This window comes from Chrysochloris asiatica, unplaced genomic scaffold, assembly GCF_000296735.1.
Source record: "Chrysochloris asiatica unplaced genomic scaffold, ChrAsi1.0 scaffold00058, whole genome shotgun sequence".
In the NCBI taxonomy this organism is placed as follows: domain Eukaryota; kingdom Metazoa; phylum Chordata; class Mammalia; order Afrosoricida; family Chrysochloridae; genus Chrysochloris; species Chrysochloris asiatica.
Window position 1 is genome coordinate 14,338,756 of NW_006408576.1, and position 9,211 is coordinate 14,347,966.

The following is a 9,211-nucleotide window of genomic DNA, read 5'->3' on the forward strand; positions in this document are numbered from 1 at the left end:
TCTACTTTTTCTACCAAGTATTTAGAGAGAAATATTGAAGTCTTCTAATGTAATTGTTCACCACTTCTCTGTCACTGTGTAATCTGGTTATAGTTTGCACGATGCTCTGCTGCTGGAAGCAATGTCACTGGTATTTTAAATACTACCATAGTCAACCATACTGGACAGGCTTCATCATAGATTCCAGACTAAGACAGGTGAGAAAGGAAAAACAGACAACTTCTGAATGTAAGCCACTGAAAACTTTATGTATAGAAGTAGAACATTCTCAGATACAGTGGCAGAAGAAGAAAGCATTATGAATAGCACCAGAATATTGTCAAATATAGTGCTGGAAGATGAGTCACTCAAGTTGGAAGACACTCAAAATATGACTATGGAAGACCTGCCTCCTCAAAGTATTGTTGACTTTGATCATGTGAATGGAATAAAATTTTCAGGACCTTCATTTGTTGGTGGGACAAAACTCACAATGAGGAGAAACAGTTACATACTTCCATTAATAATTGGAACATGGAATGAACAAAGCATGAAGCTAGGAAAAGTGGGAGTTGTTAAAATGAAATGGAATATATAAAGTTCAATATCATGGCATTAATAAGCTGCAATGAATAGGTATTGGCCATTTTGAATCTGATAGTCATATGTTTGACTATGCAAGGAATGACAAGTTCAAAAGAGATGGTATAGCATTCATCATCAAAAAGAACATTTCAGGATCTACCTTGAAGTACAAAGCTGTCTATGATAGAATAATATCCAGATGCCTATAAGACAAATTAATACGACTGTTCAAATTACTATACCAACCACTAAATCCAGTCATGATGAAATTGAAGACTTCTATAAATATTTTCTGTTTTAAAATGATCAAATATATATTCAAGATGTATTGATAATTACTGGTGATTGGAATACAAAGGTTGGAAACAAAGAGGAAAGGTTGGAAAATATGATCATGATAATAGAAATGATGCAGGAATCATATGATAGATTTTTTCAAGTCCGATGGCTTATTCATTATAAATACCTAAAAAGGTATTTTTTTAAAAAAATTTAAAAAAAAACAATACACATGGACTTCACCAGATGGAATACAGAGGAATGAAATTGACTACATCTGCGTGAAGAGATGGTAGAAAAGCTCATGATTATCAGTCAAAATAAGGCCACGGACAGACTGTGGAATAGACAATCAATTGCGCATGTGCAAGTTCAGTCTGAAGCTGAAGAAAATTAAATTGAGTTCAAAAAAGCCAAAATACGACCCTGAATATATCTCAATATCTCACCTGAATTTAGACACCATCTCAAGAACATATTTGATGTATTGGACTCTAATGATGAAAAGAAGAATTGTGGAATGACATCAAGAACATCATGTAGGAAGAAAAAAACAAAAAGGTAATTAGATAGGAAAGAAAAAAAAGTCCAAAATAATTTCTGCATTTCTCAAGCTGAAAAACCTGAAGAAAAATTGAAGTCCTAACTTGAAATGTTGAAGAATTCCATGGGTGAAATATTGAATAATGCAGAAATCATCAAAGATGAAGGATATACACAGAGTCACCATTGTTGCTGTTAGGTGCCATCGAATTGGTACCAACTCATAGTGACCCTATGTACAACAGAATGAAACACTGCCCAGTCTTGGGCCAACTTCACAATTGTTGCCACGCTTGAGCCCTTTAATGTTGCCACTTTGCCAATCCATCTCGCTGGGAGTCTTCCTCTTTTTCTCTGACCCTCCATCTTACCAAAAATGATATCCTTCTCCAGTGACTGGTCCCTCCTGACAATGTGTCCCAAGTACGAGAGATGAAGTTTGGCCCTCCTGACCTCCAAGGAGCACTCTGGCTGCACTGCTTCCAACACAAATCTGTTGGTCATTTTGGCAGCCCATGGCACTTGCAGTATTCTCTTTCAATACCACAACTAAAAAGCATCAATTCTTCTGGGGTCTTCCTAATTCACTGTCCAGATTTCTCATGCATATGAGGTTATTAAAAAATACCATAGCTTGGATCAGGCATACCTTAGTCCTCAAGCTGACATCTTTGCTCTTCAACACTTTAAAAAGTTCTTGTGCAATGAATGTAAAACTAAAGTTCCCCCATGTAAAACATTAAAAAAAAAAAAAAAAGTTATTGTTCAGCAGATTTGCCTAATGCAATATGTAGTCTGATTTCTTGACTGTTGCTTCCAAGAGGGTTGATAGTTGATCCAAGAAGAAAAAGTCCTTGACAACTTCAATCCTTACTCCATTGATAAGAATGTTGTTTATTGATCCAGTGGTGAGTACTTTTGTTTTCTCTACATTGAAATGCAATCCACATGGAAAGCTGTGGTCTTTGATATTCATCAGTAAGCATTTTAAGTCCTCTTAACTTTCAGCAAGCAAGATTGTATCATCTGCGTATTACAGATTGATAATGAGTCTTCCTCCAATACTGATGCCACATTTTCCTTCATATAACCCAGCTTCTTGGCTAATTTGCTCAGCATACAGGTTGAATAAGTATGGTGAAAGAATACAACCCTGTCACACACCTTTCTTAATTTTAAAACATTCAGTGTTCCTATGTTCTGTTAGAACAACTACTTAGAACAACTACCTCTTGGTCCATGTACAAATTCCTCATGAGAACAATTATGTGTTCTGGAATACTCATACTTCACAATGTTGTCCATAGCTTGTCACAATGTTGTCCAAAGCCTTTGCATAGTCAATAACGCACGGGTAAACATTTTTCTGATATTCTCTGCTTTCAACCAAGATCCATTGGACATTAGCAATGATATCCCTCATTCCACGTCCTCTTCTGAATCCAGCTTGAATCTCTGCAAGTTCTCTGTCAATGTATGCTTGCAGCTGTTTCTGTATTTCCTTTAGTAAAACTTTACTCCTGTGGGGGTTCCCCAACAGCAAATAAAGTTCCCGTGGGCTTTACTCCCAGGGGCTTTACTCCATTCACGCCATCACCGTCAACTCTACTTTGAGAAGGCAGTTCTTCCCCAGTCGCATTTTGAATACCTTCCAACCTGAGGGAATAATTTACTGGCACTATATCTGACAGTGTTTCTCTGCTATTCATAAGATTTTCAGTGACTAAATATTTGGAAGTAGTTTGTCTCTCCTTCTTCCTAGTCTGTCTTTGTTTGGAAACTCACCTGAAATCTATCCACCATGGGTGACCCTGCTTCCAGAATCACAGCAACTCACAAGCCACCACAGTACAACAAACTGACAGACGAGTGGTGGCAGAATCACTGTACCAAAAATAAATGGTCAATGTTTAAATATTTTAAGAAGTAGCATATGATCAAGAAATGATGGAACTAAAAAAAGAAGTTCAAGCTGCACTGAAGTTATTGGTGAAAAACAATGCTCCAGGAACTGACAAAATGCAGAACAAATCTTTCAGCAAACTGATACAGTACTAGAGATACTCATTCATCTATACCAAGAAATTTAGAAGACAGCTGTCTGGTCAACAGGTTGGAAGAGATCCATATTTGTACCCACTCCAAAGAGATAACACAACAAAATGTCAAAATCATAGAACAATATCATTAATACCTCATGTAAGTAACATTTTGCTGAAGATAATTGAAAAAATGTTGCAGCTGTACATTGACAAGGAATTGCCAGAAACTGGAACCAGATTTGGACAAGGACATGAAACTAAGGATATCATTGCTGATATCAGATGAATTTTGGCTAAAAGCAGATAATACCAGAACCAATCTGTGTTGGAGTGCTCCTTAGAAGCCAAGATAGTGAAATTTCATCTCTCATATTTAAGATATATTATAAGGAAGACATTGTGCTTGATAAAATAAGAGGTCAGAAAAAAAGAGGAAGAACCTCAGTGAGATGCATTGGCACCTAACAACAATATATATATGCATACATACACTGGATTATTATACACAAGGTAGGCAGTTCCAACTCTTCACGTGTGGGATAAAGATGAAGCTTTTGACTCAGTTAATGATTTACAGCTTCAGAAGCCCTGGATAAGAGTCCTCGTGTGGCATTGTAGGAAAAGCAATGGACTGCTAACCACAAGGTTCCTGGTTCAAACCAACCAAGTGGAACCAAACCAAAGGGTTGCTATGAGTCGGAACTGACTCAACAGAACTTAATAACACCACCACCATGAATAGGGATGAACTTGATAGTTGTGGGTTTGATTTTGTGATATGCATATTTATGTGTAGGTGTATATTTAAATGTATGAGTAATAGAATTAGATTTTTGCAGCCTGTCTGTAACATGTGTTTTCTTAATTATGTATCATGTATACCTATGTTTATAAGCACAGAATTATCTACAATATGATTCATAGTGTCTATATAGAATTTCATTCCATATACATTCACTTATATAATATTGTACTATTTTCAATACTGGTGTGGCACTGTAAATTTGCTAACCACAATCCCACCAGCCACTCCTTGGAAAACCTATATAACAGTGTTGCTATGAATCAGAACCAATTCAATGACACTTAACAGCAACAGCATATATTTAATTCCACAGGTATTTGGTTATATCATATTGTACTGTTTTCATTCAGTCATTTATTTAGAAGTGATATAGTACACCCTAAGACTGATATGTGTCTTTTATATCATATATATGACATACTCCCAGAAATGGAATTTATAAATTTCAATATGAATATTTTAAAGCTATTTGTTTATATAGTCAATTACTAGCTAGACAAGTTGGATTAATGTACAACTCCTTTTTGTAGTTTAAGAGAGTGTGCACTTCTTTATTCATTTCCATCTCTGTTGTTAGTGTTAAGTGCTTTCGAGTTGGTTTCTATTCATAGCTAACCTGTCTAGGGTTCCTAAGGAGCAACTGGTGGGTTTGTTGCTGACCTTATGTTTAGCAGTCCAGCGCATATCCTACAGTACCACATCAGGACTCCATTTCCAAATCTAGGTAATGTGATATTTTAATAGCAACAAACTTAATAGAGGAAAGAAGAAATCTTATTGTTACACAATTTACATTTCTTTAAATGACTCAACAATTAGCGGAAATATTCTGGTTCAAAAAAGACATTAGGAATTCCACCAAATGATGATATATCACATGTTTTATGTTTCTGAGCATCCAGTAATGTATTTTACTGACATTTATGTCTTTGGACAAAATACACTAAAAGAAAAAATTAAACTGAATATAACCTTGAAATGTTTTACTACATTCAATGCTACGAGTAAAATACCAGCTGAGGACAAGGTCTGCGTATCAAATCATCAAGTTTTCAAAGGAACAAATTTGTGCTTTTGAGCCAGCCAAACCCATTTAATCAGCTCCCAGAAGTCAGTAATCCACAGTATGTAGTACTCCCATTCCAGGACACATTTCAACCAAAGAGGAGGTTCTTCATAGTTTGTGGCAGAATCTTCCTATGTTCCAGGAACAATGAATCAATACCCAGGAGTCAGTCACCCACCACACCCATCCTTGTAAGGAGCTTACCCAACTCTGGTTCTCTAAACAGAAAACAATAATCTACTGTAGTCCAAGCCATGATTGGCTACAGAATTTGTGAGAACTATTTGGTGCTGTAGAATGAGCACTGAACAGAAAGGTTGGTTGAACTGCAAGGTCAGTGGTTCAAACTTATCAGTCACTTCTCAGAAACCCTTTACAGGGTTGCTATGTGTTGGAATTGATTTGAAGGCACTTAACAAAAACAACAGATTGTGGTGCATAGGACTAGCACTGGAGTGTAAACCACAAGATGAGCAGTTCACACCCAACAACTGCTCCTCAGAAACCCAATACAGGGTCACTTTGAGTTGAAACTGACTCGATGGCACTTAACGATAACAACAAGCATAAAATATGAACTCCTGGTGTGGTGCTGTAAGATCATCACTGGACTGGGAACCAAAAGGCCAGTGGGTCAAATCCATGAGCTGCTCCTTTGAAACCCTATGCGGGGTCTGTAGGAGTTGGAATCGACTTGATAGAACTTAAAAACTACAACAGCAGAAAATAAATATATATAAATTTTTGCTGAAAAGTAAATAAGAATTTCAACACTGCAACAGAAGATCAATGAACCAAATATAAGACTGTGTGAAACTGCCTATTTTTGAAGTAGTCCTTGAACAAAATATTAGTGACTCCATGATATTCAATTTTTCCATCATAGAATGGAAAGAATATAGTTTTACTAATTGCAAGCACAATCAAACAATTTGTGAATAAGTTTGAATTATTGAAAACAAATAAAATAAGGAATGATTTGTTACCAGGAATCATTACAGATTTCTATTAAATTTGATACATTGAAGACTTTTTCTCATTCTGAAAATTGAACCACAGGGTCAAAGACAGACACATATCAAAATTACTTTTCACAAACTATGTCTCAAATTCTCACATTAGGGGGAACAGATTCAATATACAGCTAATTTATTTTCATGTGCTAAGTCAATTCTAAAGTGCTCAAGAGGAAAGATGTCAGTCTGAGGATTAAGGTAACATGAACCAAGTCATGGTATTTTTAATAGCCTCATATGCATGAGAAAGTTGGACAATGAATAAAGAAGAACTGAAGCATTAGAGTTACGTATTGGAGGAGAATATTAAAAGTAACATGGACTGCCAAAAGAACAAACCAATCTGTGTTGGAAGATGTACAGCTAGAATGCTCGTTAGAAGTAAGGATGGCTAGACTTTGTCTCTCATACTTCAGACATATTATCAGGAGGGATCAATCCCTTGAGAAGACAAATGCTTGGTAAAGTGGAGGATGAGCAAAAAGGAAGAAGATCCCCAATGAGATGGATTGGCACAGTGGTAATGGCAATGGTTTCAAGCATAGCAAGGATTATGAGGTTGGTGGAGGACCAGGCAGTGTTTTCTTCTGTTGTACAAAGGGTGGCTGTAAGTGAGAACTGACTTTATGACACCTAACAACAGCATATGAGCTCTGGTAGCATAGTGGTTATGAATCAGGCTGCTAACCTCACAGTCAGCAGTTCGAAACTACCAGCTGTTCCACGGGAGAAAGATGAGGCTTTCTGCTCCCGTAAAGATTTACAGCCTCGGAAACCCTGCACAGGGTCGCTATGAGTTGGAACCGACTCCACGGCACACAACAACAACAACAACAACAACAACAACAGCATAACAAAAGACAACCTTATGTTGATTACTTTTATTAACTTAAAGTTAGTTTACTTTATTGGGAGTATTTTACATACGTGTTATCAGAGATACTGGACTGTTATTTTCCTTTTTTATAATGTATTAGACAGATTTTGTCTTTGGAATCTTTTGTGAATGATTGATTCCACTTATTTATTTGGGGAATTATCGACTGGTGAAGCTAAATATCCTGGAGCTTTCTTTATGGAAATATTTTAAATTCAGGATAAAATCATGTAATATATATAAGATTATTCATATTATATAGTGCCTGTTTTAATAAGATATTCTATGTTATTTTAGAAATTTGCAATATTTATCTGAATTTTCAAATTCATAGGCAAGATTTATTATTCATGATATACTCTCTTTTTTATATGTCTATTCTGGTGTGGTGCTGTGGGTTAATGTGCTAGACTTCAAAATCAGTTTGAACTGTGAGGTCCACAGTTCAAACCCACCAGTTCCTCCTTGGAAACCTTATACAGGATTGCTATGGGTTAGAACCGACACAACGACACTTAACAACAATAACAACAAATATATCTATAGGATCTGTCCTAGTGTGGTGCTATAGGATAAGCCATGGAGTCCAAGTTTGGTTTGAACTGCAAGGTCAGCAGTTCAAATTCCCCAGCCACTCCTTGAAAACACCTTATATGGTCAACATAAGTCGGAACCAATTCAACGGCATTAAACAACAACATAGGATGTGTAGTAATGCTCCATTTTCAATCCAGAACTTGGTGTATTATGCCTTCTCTTACACCTTTGTCTCTTACTTGATCAATAAATGCATCAATTTTACTGGTTTATTTCACCAATATTAACTTACTGGTTTATTTCACCAATATTAACCACTCCCAAGTAAGCATTTATTTTTTATTCTATGAATCTCTGCAGTTTTAAGCAAATGTTTTGAGGTAAGAATGGTCATAGTTTATCAAATTGCCTTCAGAGTGAATGTTCTTTCCTTCTGGAATGGGATTTGTAAACTTATGGCTGGCAAATTACTTCTAAATTTCACAGTCTTAAAATTTTGTAGGATGTTTTCTTTTCAATTTATTATTCTATCAGTTCCAGATGCAAATGGCTCAAGAGGGATAATGTAAAAATATACTGTACTAAGTAAGTTTCTGTTCTCACTGGTATTCTGATACCTCAAATACTTGCTGTCTTGGTAGCTCTCCAATTCCAAAAACAAAGTTTAAAAACATCTTCCCACTTGTCTCATTCACAGAAATAGAATTGGTCTACAACCTACCAGAAGTGGAACCCTGGCATCAATCTTACTGGACCTATAATTATTAAGTACATACCATGTAAATAGATGTATCATTTGCATGAATATACTATCTCCCTGAAAAAATATCAATCATATCTCCTTTGGCATACATCGATCTTAACTTATCCAAGAACTGTGGCACTTTATCCAGTGCAGACATGAAGTTATACAAACTTATGTTTGAATTTTTATTATTCTACACTTTGATATAAGGAGCTCTCGTAGCATAGTGGTTATGAATCGGGCTGCTAACCTCAAGGTCAGCAGTTTGAAACTATCAGCTATACCACGGGAGAAAGATGAGGCTGTGCCCATAAAGATTTGCAGCCTCAGAAACCCTGTGTAGGGTCACTATGAGTCAGAACCGACTCCAACACCAACAACCCTTCCTTTAATATGTATTTTTTTAGCATCTGGGAGCCATAAACTAGTGTCTATTATACTTCTGGAAAAAAGTAGGTTATTTCGAAGAAACTATTATACTTAATATAACAAGAATATTTGGGTATCTATAGGGAAAAAAAAGTGCAGCCAGAGTGCTCCTTGGAGACTAGGATGGCCAAACTTCTTCTCTCATACTTTGGATATATTGTCAGGAGGGACCAGTCACTGGAGAAGGATATCATGTTTGGTAAGGTGGATGGTCAGAGAAAAAGAGGAAGACCCCCAACGAGATGGATTGGCCAAGTGGCAGTATCAATAGGCTCAAGTGTGGCAACAATTGTGCGGTTGGCCAGGAT